At 38.5% G+C, this 15,507-nt stretch overlaps 1 protein-coding gene across 4 annotated transcripts in view; it reads right to left on the bottom strand.

Annotated features, from left to right (window-relative positions):
• CDH6 (cadherin 6) overlaps positions 1-15,507 on the bottom strand; it is a 137,094-nt gene that overhangs the window by 42,744 nt on the left and 78,843 nt on the right. The gene's annotated exons all lie outside the window — the stretch shown is intronic.

The following is a 15,507-nucleotide window of genomic DNA, read 5'->3' on the forward strand; positions in this document are numbered from 1 at the left end:
TGGATAACTCCATAGTGGGCATTATAAGATTTTAGCAGCATCCTCTCCCCACTGGATACCTGTGGCACCTTTCAAGCTGTGACCATCAAAAATGTCTCCAGACATTGCCAAATGTGCCCTAGGGGACAAAGTTGCTTCCTTTGAGAACCACTGATTGAATCCTATCTATCCTTCCATATTTTTTCTCATTTTGTATGCTGTAACTTTAAAAATATGTTCATATAATACCATGAAGTGTTCTGCATTTGCAGAGTTTCCATATGACCCCATTCAATTCAATCTTTTATCTTTTGTTAGATTTAATAACCACAGAAACAGACCTTGTGTTATGTGAAGGAGAATTTTTGACAAAAGTGCTAAAAGCAAAAGAATTTTAAATCTAAACTCAGGAGAAATGTATTAACTCCCTTGACATTTATCTTTTCCACTCAATATCTTGAATTTAATGTCAAAAGTACCAGAGTAACTATTAAATGAACAAAAGTTTAGTGCTATAATAGTTGGGGTAAGCAGAATAATGGGTCTCCCAAAGGTGTTCATGCCCCAATTCCCAGTGACTATAACGTCACCTTACATGGCAAAAAATACTTTACAGGGGGCGATTAAGATGATTTTCAAGTAGGAAGATTAGGTTGTATTATCCAGGTGAGCTCAATGTAATTACCAGGGTCCTTATAAGGGTAAGAAGCAGGGGAGAGCTGGGATCAGAGAAGGAACTGTGATGATGGAGAGGAGGAGAGAGAGAGAGAGATGAAGATGCTATGCTGCTGTCTTTGAAGACGGAGGAAATGATGTCTCCATGAACCAAGTAGACCAGACGGCATCTAGAAGCTCAAAAAGGCAAGGAGATAACAGATCCTCCCCTACAGCCTGCAGAAAGACATCTTGTAGGCATCTTGATTGTGGCCTAGTGAAACCTCTTTCAGACTTTTGACCTCCAAAGCTATAAGATAATAAACTTGTACTGTTTTAAGCTATTAAGTTTGTGATCATTCATTACAGTGGAGATAGCAAACTAAGGTAGTTCTTTATCTTTGAAATTCGAGGTGACCTGGAACTGCAGGTGGTCCTTCAAGAATTTTAGTAAAGAAAGAAGAAAACTAACCCTTGGTGAACACTTCCTATGTGTTAGGTACTGCAGGAGTGCTTCATTTAATCAATTAATACTCATAATCACTCCAGGAGATAAGCTTTATTTTCTCTCCATTTTACAGAGAAACTTCGTTCAGGGAGGTTAAGTAATTTATCCAAAGTTAACAGTGGACCCAGTGAGTTTACCAAGTTCTGCCTGTTCATTCGCATCAGAGCATACTACCAGTCAGCACTCCCTACCATAATTATAAACACTATTGGATTCATTATATTTACTATAAGAGACCCCAGGCTAAGTTATTTGTAAATTCTATTGGCACAAATGATATAAACTGTGATAGATGTTGTTGTTCATTTGGGATTTATCAATTAAACAAATGCATTTTGGTTTCTTCACCGCATGCAGTTATTTTCCCAAAAAGGCGTTGTTTACTGCCTTTTGCTTGGCTCTGGAAGTCCAAGGTCTTTGGCAGACTGAGACATTAGTCTCAGCTCCTGTTTAGTCTAACATTTTCATTTGCAAAAAGCCAGTGGTAAATCAAGCTGAGAGCCAGATCCCTGGTCGAAAACTGATTTAGTAAGGCATTGTAACTCACTAGTTACAATCCAGCTTTTTGGCTTTCAGTGTCCTCTCTTCAGTAATTGTCAAATCTAAGGACACACATACACACATATACTCCGCCTGCCCCCTCTCACCTTCTCTCCCTGACAAATAGACTTTGGAAAAAAAGATTAATAGATAAATGCAGACATTTGAGACATGATGATTCAGCAGCAGAAATTAAAAAAAAATTATATTCCTCACTAGCTAATGGACTTTTCCATAAATGTGTTTTTCCTCAAAGGTAAAAAACATGTTGGATATAATATAGTTATGTTGACTCTTACTTAGGATCTAAAAAGTTAAAGGCATTTCTTTATAAAACAAGTAGTTTGCTTTAGGGAGAGATTATTTCTCATTCAAATTCATAACTCCCAAGCATCCTGTACATGTCCAATAAATGATGATTAAATTGAATTCTGTAACCCACTCATACAGTCAAGAAATAATAGTGAGCAATTCTATGAGAAAAAATTATGAGTTCATTTATTAGCTTTAGTTTTTCTTGCAGGGGAACAGCTTATAAATTCTTAAATAATTTGAATAGCTTTGTTTTCTCTTTCTGTTTTTTGCTTTAAGGGAGTAACTGGGAAACAATCAGTGAAAAAGAAATGTGTCCAATCTGGATGGCCATATCAGGATCATCCTGAAGTATGGAGGGCTAGAGGCCAAGGAACATTTGCAGGGGAAATAGACAGTGACCTCCAACTGCTTCCTTAAGAACTAGATTCTAAAATGGGTTCCAATTTCACTCCTTTCCTTAATAGCTGCTTTGCATGAATCCAGTGTGCATTTACTGAATTTGGAGATTAAGTTATGATATACTGAATAGCAATTCTGTACTGGTATAACTCACAAACATGCATAAAAGTAGGCCAGTCAGTTCAGAAAGATAATTCCCACAATCTAACAAAAGAAACTATCATAGGAACTGTGTTGTTCTTTTCTAGAAACAGTGTTCTCACAGTGATGTTTGTGCCCTAAACAGTACAGAGACATCACTTTGCCGACAAAAGTCTGTATAGTCAAAGCTATGGGTTTTCCAGTGGTCATGTACGGATATGAGAGTTAGACCATAAAGAAGGCTGAAGGCCAAAGGATTGATGGTTTTGAATTGTGGTGCTGGAGAAGACTCTTAAGAGTTCCTTGGACTGCAAGGAGATCAAACTAGTCAATCCTAAAGGAAATCAATCCTGAATATTCATGACTGATGCTGAAGCTGAAGCTCCAATACTTTGGCCACCTGATGTGAAGAGCTGACTTATTAGAAAAGACCATGATCCTGGGAAAGATTGAGGGCAGGAGGAGAAGGAGGTGACAGAGAATGAGATGGTTGGATGGCATCCCCAACTCAATGGACATGAATTTGAGCAAACTCTGGGAGATAGTGAAAGACAGAGGAGCCTGATGTGCTGCAGTCCATGGGGTCCCAAAGAGTTGGACATGACTTAGTGACAGAATAACAAAACTCAGTGCTCTAACTCCTAAGCCCTTATGCTACTGTTCTATTGGCCCACCATGCCTGAAATACCCTCTTCTACTTTAACAAGGTAATAATGCCTTTTAAGGGAAGTGTATTAGACTAAGTTACATCAAAGATCTGAACTCCATCCCCACCTTTGCCAATCTGCTGGCAGTGGCACTGTGTGTGGTCTCTTAACCCCTCTGGGACTCTGTCCTCACACCCAAAAGGACTGAATCATGCTCAACTGGAACAGTGCTCAGATCACGAGGAATGCTGTACATATGAGAGTAGTTCATAAACAGTAGTGCTTGATAAAATGTGGAAAAGTATTATCATTGCCCTTGTCTCATTACAAATTTCCTGCAATAAAATTCTGCTGAAAAACTATCTAAGATGTCTCCTCACCTGACAGGGGATGATCTCGTGTTTCGTTTTCTGTCCCTCCCTATCCAGCACCCTCCCCCACTTCTTTGCAGTTACTTGATGGTTTGAATTGTGGTAAAGATTGTGCCTGCCTCATTATCACTTTAAAACTTAAGTAACATGATGTCTAGTCTGTTGAAAAGGAGACAAAATTAAAGTACTGCCACTCAAGTCTGCCTAAGTTATCTAATTTTCTTGATTTGATTTTGAAATCATATTTCCTCCTAAGAGGCAGGTAGATTGGTAATCGTCAAGATCATAGCTTTTGTACAAGGTAAACGGTTCCTCCCTTTTCTTCTTTTTACAGAATATATAGAGTTGGGAGAGTAGATAGAACACTCAAGATACAAATGGATGATAAAGTAATGTCTTATAATCTACTCTACTTTATTGATTTCTTTAAAAAAATTTTTTAAACACTTTTATTTGGCAATAATCTCAAACTTAGAGAATATGCACGTATAAAAATGGCTTAATTTGATTTCTGAAGGGAAAATTTCTTCCTGGAGGTATTTATCTTCACTGGGAAAAAAAAAAAAAACAATGCTAGGATGTAGATTAAGTAAATGAGCCAGATTCTTAAGCTTCACAACTTATGAAAGGAAAACAATAAAGCATGCTAAAGTTTTATATAACTGTTTAAAAGCAGAACTTTCTTGGCATCTTCTCTTTCATGTTTTGCTTCTGAATTGTACTCATAAATAGTAGAAAGAGTTAAGATGAGACTATTTTTCAGAAATGATTATTTTTCCTGTGAGAACTCAAAATATGTTGATTAGAAGAATATATAGTTGGTAAAAAAAAGAATTAGTCATTATACAGAATTTTTCTCTCCCTCTGTTATTCCATTTTTCTCTATAGCTGATTTTTTGTGAATCACTGTAATCAACATTCTTAGGCCTTAAATGATTTTTCTTTCACTGAGCACTTGAGTCGTCTGCACAGTGTAGCTTCTTAGGAGTTTCAGGAAAAAAATTGTTTTCTATTAGTGAACTCCGGTTTTTTCTCAATTTGTTCTAAACTTTCTTCTGTGAGATCCTAAATAATGTCTGACTTTTCATTTGTAAAAGTCATAAAGGAACCAACTTTTATGATACAGTATTATTTGCTATGTATTTTCATTTTTATCTTTCCTTTTAGATGTACATACAACTGTGTTATCTTTAATGTCTCTGGTTTCTACTAAGGAAGCTCGAGTTTCCTCCTAGTATAAATACCTGTATCATTTTGATGTGAAATTTTTAGAAATAGTTTCTACGGAAAGACTTTCATAATGAATTTGGTTTAAATATTTACTATCTAACATATCCTCAAACTTTAAAGACTAGATTTTCATTTGTCAACAACACAAAACACTATCAATAATATACATATCAAATCATCCACACCAATATGTTGGTAGGAAGTTTTTAGAAAATATGGCAGGTTTTTATCTTTTATGGTCATTGCTGCTTAATTGAAGTAATATTTGTTTCCAATGCGCAAAATCTGTGCTAGGTATCTTTAAGGATAAAAAGATGGGTGAGATGTGTAGTCTAGGGTCTTGCAGAGTTTATAAAGATATATATATTCAAAGGTTTAAATACAATATCTAAAGTACTAACTGAAAGACCAGACCTAGAACCTGATATAAATCAGTACTCAATATACTCAAGGTCAAAGTTTAAAAAGTTTTGTTGTTCTTAAAAAGGGTAATTAAATAATTAAAAGTAATTTTCCCACAATAATAAACTTTGGTTCAATAATATAAGGATCTCATGTTGTTAAATCCAACTTAACAACTTAGCTACTATAATTCCAATTTAAAACATTATTATACCCTAAGTGCAATAGTCATTTTTGATTGTTAGATGCATTGAAGTTTTATAACATTTCATAGTAGTTTAAATAATATAAACTCCAAGCTGTGGTGTTAAATAACGATTTTTTTAAAACGAAATGAGAAAGAGCCTTAATAGGAGGATCTACAAGAGTCACCAGGATCATCAAATTACATAAACTGTAGTGCTCATTTTATCTTTAGTTTATTTGGGATGACAAAGAGAACTTTGAGTCACTGTTGATGAGCTGTGTTTGCCGCTGCCTTAGCTGCTCTGGTCCCATCTTCTGGCCCATAATACTTGACTTCAAAGAAGGAAACTGAACAATACTGACACCACCACCTGGGCACCTCGGGTCCATTCTTCTCTTCACCGTTCCTGTTCTCTGAAGATGCACTTGATAGTACCGGGAGGATGTTTCCCTCCTTAACTCTGGTCCTTCCCTTAGTTCCTTGCTAGTGAGCATGATATGCTGGCCCCATTCTAAGCTCTTTCTGTATATTACCTTAATTAATCCTCACCTCAACTTTATCACGCCCCTCATCTAACAGCTGAAGAAATGGAGGGCAGAGAGAGGTTAAATAACTCGCCCAATATTACCCAAGTAGTCGCAGTGTAGCTAAGGATCAAACATAGGCACGCTGCCCATACTATCAACTTCACAGTCTCCGGTGAATAATTGTTGAATGAATGAAAAGCATTTTCTCTCCAAATCTATTTGAAAATGTCATAACTGAGATAGCTTCTTCAACAGCCTTCTTAACTCCAATCTCCATTCCCTCTAGTCAGCATTAAATCCGACATCCAGACTGATATTTCAGGCTTTTTGTTATGCTTTCATTGCTGCCCTCAAGTCTTCTGAAACACATCAATCCACCTAAAATATTTATCCATATATTTCACACATGTATACATTTTAGTCTTTTAAAATGTCTCCTTTTTCTTGTGCACATGTACTTTCTGTGACTAGAAAACTGGAAGAAACTATACATAATTTTTTTGGTTACAATATATTTGTAGTTTTTCATATAATGTAGTTTTTCATAAAATAATGCACCAAACCTGTCATTCATATCAAGGTGAGTGAAGTGAACTGAGTGAGAGCTGCTCAGTTGTGTCCGACTCTTTGCAACCCGATGGACTACGCAGTCCATGGGATTCTCCAGGCCAGAGTGGGTAGCTGTTCCCTTCTCCAGGGCATCTTCCCAACTCAGGGATCGAACCCAGGTCTCCTGCATTGCAGGCAGATTCTTAACCAGCTCAACCACCAGGGAAGCCCAAGAATACTGGAGTGGGTAGCCTGTCCTTTCTCCAGCAGAGCTTCCCAACCCAGGAATTGAACCAGGGTCTCCTGCATCGCAGGCAGATTCTTTATCAGCTGAGCTACCCACAGAAGCCAATGGAAATGAAAAAAATCAGTGGTTTAAGAATCTGTTGACTGTTGACTACCAATATGTCAGGGATTTTTATCTGATTTTTGAATGAGTCAATCAAAATGATAATTAGCAATTCTGATTCTAAAAGACGTGTAAACTGGGATGTTGACATTCTCTATATTTATGTTACCATTCTGCTATGTGTCTGGAGTGGACCCATAACATGAAAAAAATGAAGAACTCTGGTGCAAATGAAATATTTACATGGTTCCACAATAGTACAAATAAGTTAAGGTGATGCATAAAGAAATACTTAACAATGTCTATAGGCTAGATTCGGGGGGATTTGTTATAATGAGCATGCAGAGTCTCTGTAACCTCCTGACAACCTCTAGTTCTGTTTGGTTTGTAAAGCATAGAGGGGAAAACAGCTCAGTGGGAACAAAAAGGATTTGAACCTTTAACTGTCTTTTATTCAGCTTGATCCCTCCATTTTCTTCAACAAATTGAATTATAAGCAGAAGGATATAGGATTCCACAGGCATAATAGCATGGAAGTTGCAGGATTAGGGATTGGGCCCTTGTTTGGCTTTCCATACTTCCCTCTGCTGGTGTGACTCAGGCAGCCAAATACTGCCTTTGGCTTTATGACCAAGGTCAGACATTCTAACTGTTCTGTTCTCCATGTGAGTGACTGCAGACAGGGAAGGTCAGGACTCAGTGAACTGCTGTTACCCAGGACATTTTCTTAAGTATAAAATAAGAAATTAAGGCTTTTGTCGTAAAGAAAGTGAAATCAGTTCACTGACAGTGGAAACAAAATGAGGATTACTGCCAGTTATGGGCAGTTGGGTAGTTACTTTTTGAAATATTTTTTTAAAAGTACGTCCAAGGAGCAAGTGAAGGCAAGTTTTCTTAAATACACTAACCAGTAGAAATATGAAAATGTTAAAATTTCTGAGCATTAAATTTAAATGATGAAGAATAAAGATGTGCCCAAGGCACTTGTTCTGACATGGGGAGAAAAGATTATTGCAGGTGACTGAACCAGAACAGAAGTTTAGAGAAGGTTATCAAGGGAAATAAAAAGAAAAGTCACTTTTTCATCATGAGGACTAAAAACACCACTAATAGCATATCTAATTTTAAAATGCTCACATACAACTATTTTGAATAACACTGATATGTCCTGGAAATTGAAATCAAGAAAAATTAAAAGAATGTAAGTAATAATAATGCAAACACATCTGTGTAACTCTTCAAAAGTAGTCTTTACTTTTTTTTTTCCTTTTCTTGCTACCCTTGGGTTTCACCGCTCAGGTCCTCAGTAGATATTTGTGGCATTGAATTGAAAGCAGTCATTGAATGCTAAAGCATATACTAGGACTGTTTCTTCATTTGAGCCTCAAAATGGCTCTCTGATATAGTGGATGTACAAGGTAGGGGATATAACACAGAAACTATGAGGTCAGACAGAGGCCAACCACCAAGTTCTAGCAGTAGGAGGCCTTGGGCTGAAGCAGTGGACCTATCTGAGCCTTAGTTTGCTCCTCTGTAAAACAGAGATAGAAATATTATCTAGGTATTAGGTTGAACCTCATTGGTGAGGAATGCCCCTGAGACATTAGCAGTGTGTCTGAGACAAAGCAAAACTCAGTAATTGTTAGCTATGATGATGATTTAATCTGATGCTGATGTTCAAGCAACAGTGGTTAAATGAGTCTCCAAACCATCCATTAAATTATTACCAGGAGGTCTCTACTCCTAAGCTTATGACCTTTAAAAAAAATAATATAAGAAAGCAATCTCTTAATAATGGCATCTTTTAAATGGTCTTTCTGACTGAATAAAATATTGCTTCATGTTTATTGAATTTGGACCATGTAATTATAGGAACAAATGATGCTTCATTCCTAATTGTAAAGGTGTATATGTCTGACAACTTTTATTTCTATGGGCCATTAAAACATTACTGTCTAATTATCCTAAGACTAGTGGCTTTGTTGAATTGGGTAGACATTAATTTTAAAGACTCAAGAGAAAGGCATATTAGGAGGACCTATACGTCAGAGCCTCAAAGAGAACTCACATTTTCATGGTATTTAAAAAAGCGCAGCATATCAATTTTTGGATAAACTCCCCCAAAGGAAACCATTACCAACTTCCAAAAAGCTAACATCAGAAAATACCTATGAAATATACAGTTTATCAAATTCCACAGAAATGGATCTGATATGCTACTAAAAATAGAAGCACCTTGAGAGTTTCTAATGGAGATTAGTTTTACTAATACATTGTGTGGAAGGAGAGGATTAAGAACATTGTGAAGGATAAAATGGAGGAGACAAGGGAGTTAATCATTGCTGTGTGTTGTTTAATGATAATATGTGAATTTTTTTGCCTATAAATGTGCATAATTCTGAGATTTTAAATATATTCATCTTTGTATTAATGAATAACGATGTCTTCAAAGTCTAATCTATATCTACCTATGTTCTTACTGAATTTAATTTTAGACCATATACCAATTATCAAGGAATTGCTATATTATGTAAAGCTGAAAGGAAGGACATGGAATTTTCTGAAAATGGAAAATACAATGCTTCTCTCTTATTTTTCTATTCAGTTTACATATAGCCAAAGATCACTTCATGGCAAACAGATGGGGAAACAATGGAAACAGTGACAGACTTTATTTTGGGGGGCTCCAAAATCACTGCAGATGGTGACTGCAGCCATGAAATTAAAAGATGCTTGCTCCTGGGAAGAAAAGCTATGACCAACCTAGACAGCATATTAAAAAGCAGAGGCATTACTTTGCCAACAAAGGTCCATCTAGTCAAAGCTATGCTTTTTCCAGTAGTCATGTATGGATGTGAGAGTTGGACTATAAAGAAAGCTGAATGCTGAAGAACTGATGCTTTTGAACTGTGGTGTTGGAGAAGACTCTTGAGAGTCCCTTGGACTGCAAGGAGATCCAACCAGTCTATCCTAAAGGAAATCAGTCCTGAATGTTCATTGGAAGGACTGATGCTGAAGCTGAAACTCCAATACTTTGGCCACCTGATGCGAAGAACCAACTCATTGGAAAAGACCCTGATGCTGTGAAAGATCGAAGGTGGGAAGAGAAGGGGATGACAGAGGATGAGACGGTTGGATGGCATCACCGACTCAATGGACGTGAGTCTGAGTAGGCTCCAGGAGCTGGTGATGCACAGGGAAGCCTGCCGTGCTGCAGTCCATGGGGTCGCAAAGAGTAGGACACGATTGAGCGACTGAACTGAACTGAAAGATAATCTAAGTGATTTTGCATAAAATCCAATACTCTTTCCTTTAACCGTTGACAAGAAAATATGCACCTCTTTCTGTTTGCTGTGCTGGCATCAGTGACATTTTCACAATCCTGATTGTTCTATCTTGAAATCTCTGACTTTTGGAACCTCCTGTTTTCTCTCTCTTGGCTTCTGCATTCAGTTAATTGGGAAGTCTGGCTAACTCTCCCTCTGCTGTGTGGGCTAGAGCATGCTATTCCCTTAAGACATGATCCCAACCCCACCACCTCCTCTAGGAAGCTCTGCTGAACCCCCAAGCCCAGTTGGCCCCTGTCTTTTGTATTTCCACAATCCTTTGGGGATGCCCATTTTATCACTGAGCTTGCCACATCTTGCTATAATTATTGCCAATAATATTCTCCTAGGGCAGTGGTTCTCAAATTTCACCACATATTAGAGTCATAAATATTTAATTAAAAAGCAACTAAATTGGAATCTCTGGGAAAGTGAGACTCAGGCCAACATACATATTTTTAAAAGCAGCACGTCTCAAATTTTAACCTGTATGGTGGTGGTGGTAGTTTAGGCGCTAAGTCGTGTCTGACTCTTGTGATCCCATGGACTATAACCTGCCAGGCTCCTCAGTCCATGAGATTCCCCAGGCAAGAATACTGGAGTGGGTAGTCATTTCCTTCTCCAGGATATCTTCCCAAACCACATATTGAACCCGAAGGCCCCTGTTTCCTGTGCTGCAGGCGGATTTCTTACCACTGATCCACCAGAGAAGCCCCTTAATATGCATAAAATTCACCTAAAATTCTGCTTTTGTTGAAAAGCAGGTTCTGATTCAATAGATCTCAGGTGGGGGCCTAAGAATTTACATTTCTAACAAGCTCCCAGGTGACACAGAGGCCGATTATGCTAAATCAGCTAAAGTTCCCCCAAATGGTTATGTATTTTAGAAAACAATATACTCCTTATCTGTGTTGAGACCTGTATCTTAAGCTCACTAACTTTTACCCAATATAGGACCACTTCTTTCTGCCACTACCTTTTCAGGTGAGTAGAGGTGATGAGAATTGTCTCAGAAATCAGAGTTTAGGTTGTCAATCTTTCAGCTGTAACTGGCCTTCCTCACTTCTATACACAATAAATGCATCCCTTGCTAGCTGTGCCATGCACATGTTTCTGTGTAAATCTTTCTGGCCACAGAGAAATGCTGAGGAGCATTCATTAAGACAGCGGGGCTTCTCAGGTGGTGCTAGTGGTAAAGAACACGCCTGCCAGTGCAGGAGACGGAAGAGACATGGGTTTGATCCCTGGGTCAGGAAGATCCCCTGGAGAAGGTCGTGGCAACCCACTCCAGTATTCCTGCCTGGAGAATCCCCTAGAGAGAGAAGCCTGTTGGACTACAGTCCATGGCGTCGCAAAGGGTCAGACATGACTAAAGCAACTGAGCACACGCGCGCGCACACACACACACACACACGCATTAAGACAGCATGAGAAGGAAGGTCTTGCTACTTTTGCTTGTGCTTCAATTTTAAAGCTTATCTTGTATTCACTTCATGGTTTTATTTATTTATTTTACTGAAGGATAATTGCTTTACAAAATTTTGTTGTTTTCTGTCAAACCTTGACATGAATCAGCCATGCTGCTGCTGCTGCTAAGTCGCTTCAGTCGTGTCCGACTCTGTGCGATCCCATAGATGGCAGCCCATCAGGCTCCGCTGTCCCTGGGATTCTCCAGGCAAGAACACTGGAGTGGGTTGCCACTTCCTTCTCCAATGCATGAAAGTGAAAAGTGAAAGTGAAGCCGCTCAGTCGTGTCCGACTCTTAGCGACCCCATTGTCTGCAGCCTACCAGGCTCCTCCATACATGGGATTTTCCAGGCAAGAGTACTGGAGTAGGGTTGCCATTGCCTTCTCCGGAATCAGCCATATGTATACATATATCCCTTCCCTTTTGCACCTCCCCGCCATATCCTGCCCCATCCCACCCCTCTAGATTGATACAGAGCCTCTGTTTGAGTTTCCTGAGCCATATAGCAAATTCCTGTTGACCATGACTCTGGCCTCCAGATCCATTTTCTGCTGCTTCTTGGACACTTATGTGGCTTTCTTTTTTCTCCTTCTACACCTGGTAGCCTCTTGCTCCCACACCCATTCTCTCATTTTCCTCCATTGTCGCTGTCATTCCTATCAACTTGCAGCCAAAGAACTGGAACCAAGGAATGCATATATAAACAGAACACACATATAAATATTACATTACTTACAATGTAAAAACGTATTTCTTCTACTTTTAAGTGCATTTGCTCAATCGCCTTATTTTTCCTCAGTTAATGCCTGTATCTGTTACATGAACAGATGAATCGTTTCAGTTTTAGGTCTTAAGAATAGGCTCTGAGTAGCTATCATTTATGGGCTTCCCAGGTGGCGCAGTGGTTATGAATCCACCTGCAATGCAGGAGATGCAGGAGACGTGGGTTCAATCCCCGGGCCAAGAAAATAACCTGGAGGAGGAAATGGCAACCTGCTCCAGTATTCTTGCCTGGAGAATCCCACGAACAGAGGAACCTGGTGGGCCACAGTCCTTGGGGTTGCAGAGAGGCCGACACGATTAAAGCGACTTAGCACCATAGCACAGTTTAAGGTTCTGTTGGCTTTTGTACATCTTTATATGCCAATCTAACCACAGTCTTTTGGTTCTCACAGTTTGCACCAAGGCACCCTGGCATGCAGCAGGGAACTCACTGCAGCACCGGGAAATATTTTTAAAAATTGAGGGAAATACAGCAACCCTTGAGGTATCAAACATCTTGTGAATTACTAACTCAGAGTAATTCACAGTTTCAACAGTAGGTGGCGCTACCTCCCTTGTGATGATGTCATATATTACTATTTGTGAAGCTGAGTTTCCCACAGTGCACGTGCATGTGCTCAGCTGCTTCAGTCGTGTCCAACTCTTTGTGACTCTATGGACTGTAGCCCGCCAGGCTTCTCTGTCCATGGGATTCTCCAGGCAAGAACACTGGAGTGAGTTGTCATGTCTTCCTCTAGGGGATCTTTCCCATCCAGGGATCGAACCTGTATCTCTTGCATTGCAGACAGGTTCTTCTACTGCTGAGCCATGGGGGAAGCCCATGTTAAAAAGCAAGTAAGGTGCAGAAATCAATGTGGAAAAGTTGTGCAGTGCAAAAAAGTGGACCAACCTGTTGCCTCACGAGAAGCAAATCTGGTTTTCCTTTTTTAAATATTTATTTTTTGCCCACGTCTAATTGTGGTAAAAAAAAATTGTAGTCTTATCTCTTTGTTGATAAAATATAAAGACAGATTCAGGAAAATGCCTTATCAATAGTTCAGGAACACCTCTTAACTATATTTGATAGAGCAATGCTGGCATCTATGATAACTTCTTGGGCTTGACTTTTTCCCCAGCGGTTATTTCTTCTTTATGGATTAGAACATCAAGGAGGTGGGGGAGGGGCAGACGAGGGGAGGAAGAGGGGCAATTTTCCTTGCTGCCAATAAAATATACAAATCCAATGAATCAAATTGAAGCTGTGATTGTGAAGGGATTTTCCCACAAGCCTCTACATTTACCACCCACTGAAAGATCTGTTGATTATATCATTTTACTTTTGCAATGATATAAAAATAATCAGCTTCCATGCATTAAAGATTTAATAGAGTGTATTCAGTGGAGTTTTCATCAATAACAATAACTTCTTTCTGCACCTACTGTGTGCCAGCTACTAGTTCTTGTCTCACTTTACAATGCAACTCTATGAGGTAGATAGGCTTTGCTTCTGCATTTTCTAGATGAAGAAACCAAAGCCTGAAAAGGTTAACAACCTCGGTGGGCCACACAACTGGCACCTGTCAGCACAGTGAAACGGCCTCAGATCTGCCTGAGTCCACAGCTTGCAACTCTTCCCCACGGCAATATTACCTCTCACAATTATAATCATAAAACTGATTCTTCTGAGGTTTTACCCATTGCTGCTTCTAGTGTTTTGAAACATCTGTATTTAAAAATACATGCTATTTTTTAATGTAAAATGGCATCACAATTTGAGAAGAAAAAGAAGAAAAGAAAAAGAGGAGTCAATTATTTAAATAAAACACTTTAAAAAACTTAATCTTCGATGACAATAATGTTATTTGTATTGTAGAAAGTGCTTTCAAGATTATAAGGTTATTTTTTTTACAATAATTGCCCTATTAATGTAGTGCTATTCAAATTTCACAAAGGAAATGGAGTGAAGTATGAGTAAGTGGACTGTCTTTCTTCAGCAGTCACACAGCGTGTGAATTTCATGGCAAATACAAGGCTAGTCCCTCAAGGATCCATGTTGATGTTCACCCCTTCACTGAATACTTCCTCTCTTACTTTATGCCACATTAATAATTCACTTCATTGGGAAAATGCCTGGTTACCTCAGCCCAAACCATGGATGGTTTTCCTTCATTTATTGTGGTAGATACTTAAAAAGAATATTTGCATCCGGTTATTCAGGGATATTTGATAACAGATTGAAGTGTGAACATGCAGCCCTTGGAATCTGTAAAATTTATGCTATTTGCATGATATCCAAATATAGATGTTCTAAAATTGTAGTTGTACTCATAAATGAAGATGTTTTATCATCTCTATTATGTTTGTCCCTAGTTTGTTTATGGAAAGGATGTGTGACAATTATTTTCCTGATCAGTATCATGTTCTGAAACAGAGAATCTACAAAGCACAGACCTGTATCCGTCTTTCTCACGTCTGAGCAAGATGCAGATCTTCTGCAGTGGGAATGTGACTGATGATAAAATTTCAGTGAAATTCATGATGACAGTATAACCAAGCTGTTTCCCTGACTCAGCTCCAGTAGTCTGTAAGGGCTATAATAAGCTATGCCTCCTCATTTTACTTTCTGGAGTCAATAAAATGGTCAGATGATATTTGGAAATGGCACCTTTACATAACCATTTTCCTCTTTTGTGAACTTTGCCACAAATAAATCATAAGTTTTTGAAATGCCTGGTTATTAACAATTATTGGAGACAAGACAAAAAAGCAGCAGCAACACAACTAAATCTAAGGCAATGGTGGGTTTTGAGGATAAAGATTTCCATTTGGTCAGAGCATAGATGGCTCTGTAGGTAGCAGCGTTAAGAAATAGTTAATTTGAACCTGGCCAAAGGACAAAAGCTCAGAATGTTTTTTTTTTTTTTTCTCAGAATGAGAAAAAAGGAAGCTTCCTTTCCTTACAGCTTAATCTCTCTACTCCTATTTTTAATACATCCTACTTTATAGAATAGCTGGACCACATTTTTCAAGCTAAAGTAAAAATTAAAGGATTTATGATAATCCTGTGCGGATGGTTGTGGGCGTTTCGTTTTCAACTGAAGCATTTCTCTTTCTTTGTTGCAGTGCTAACATTTCTCAGCTTCTTGCTACAGT

This window comes from Giraffa tippelskirchi, chromosome 8 (genome assembly GCF_054371585.1).
Source record: "Giraffa tippelskirchi isolate mGirTip1 chromosome 8, T2T-mGirTip1v1.2.pri, whole genome shotgun sequence".
NCBI classification, from domain to species: domain Eukaryota; kingdom Metazoa; phylum Chordata; class Mammalia; order Artiodactyla; family Giraffidae; genus Giraffa; species Giraffa tippelskirchi.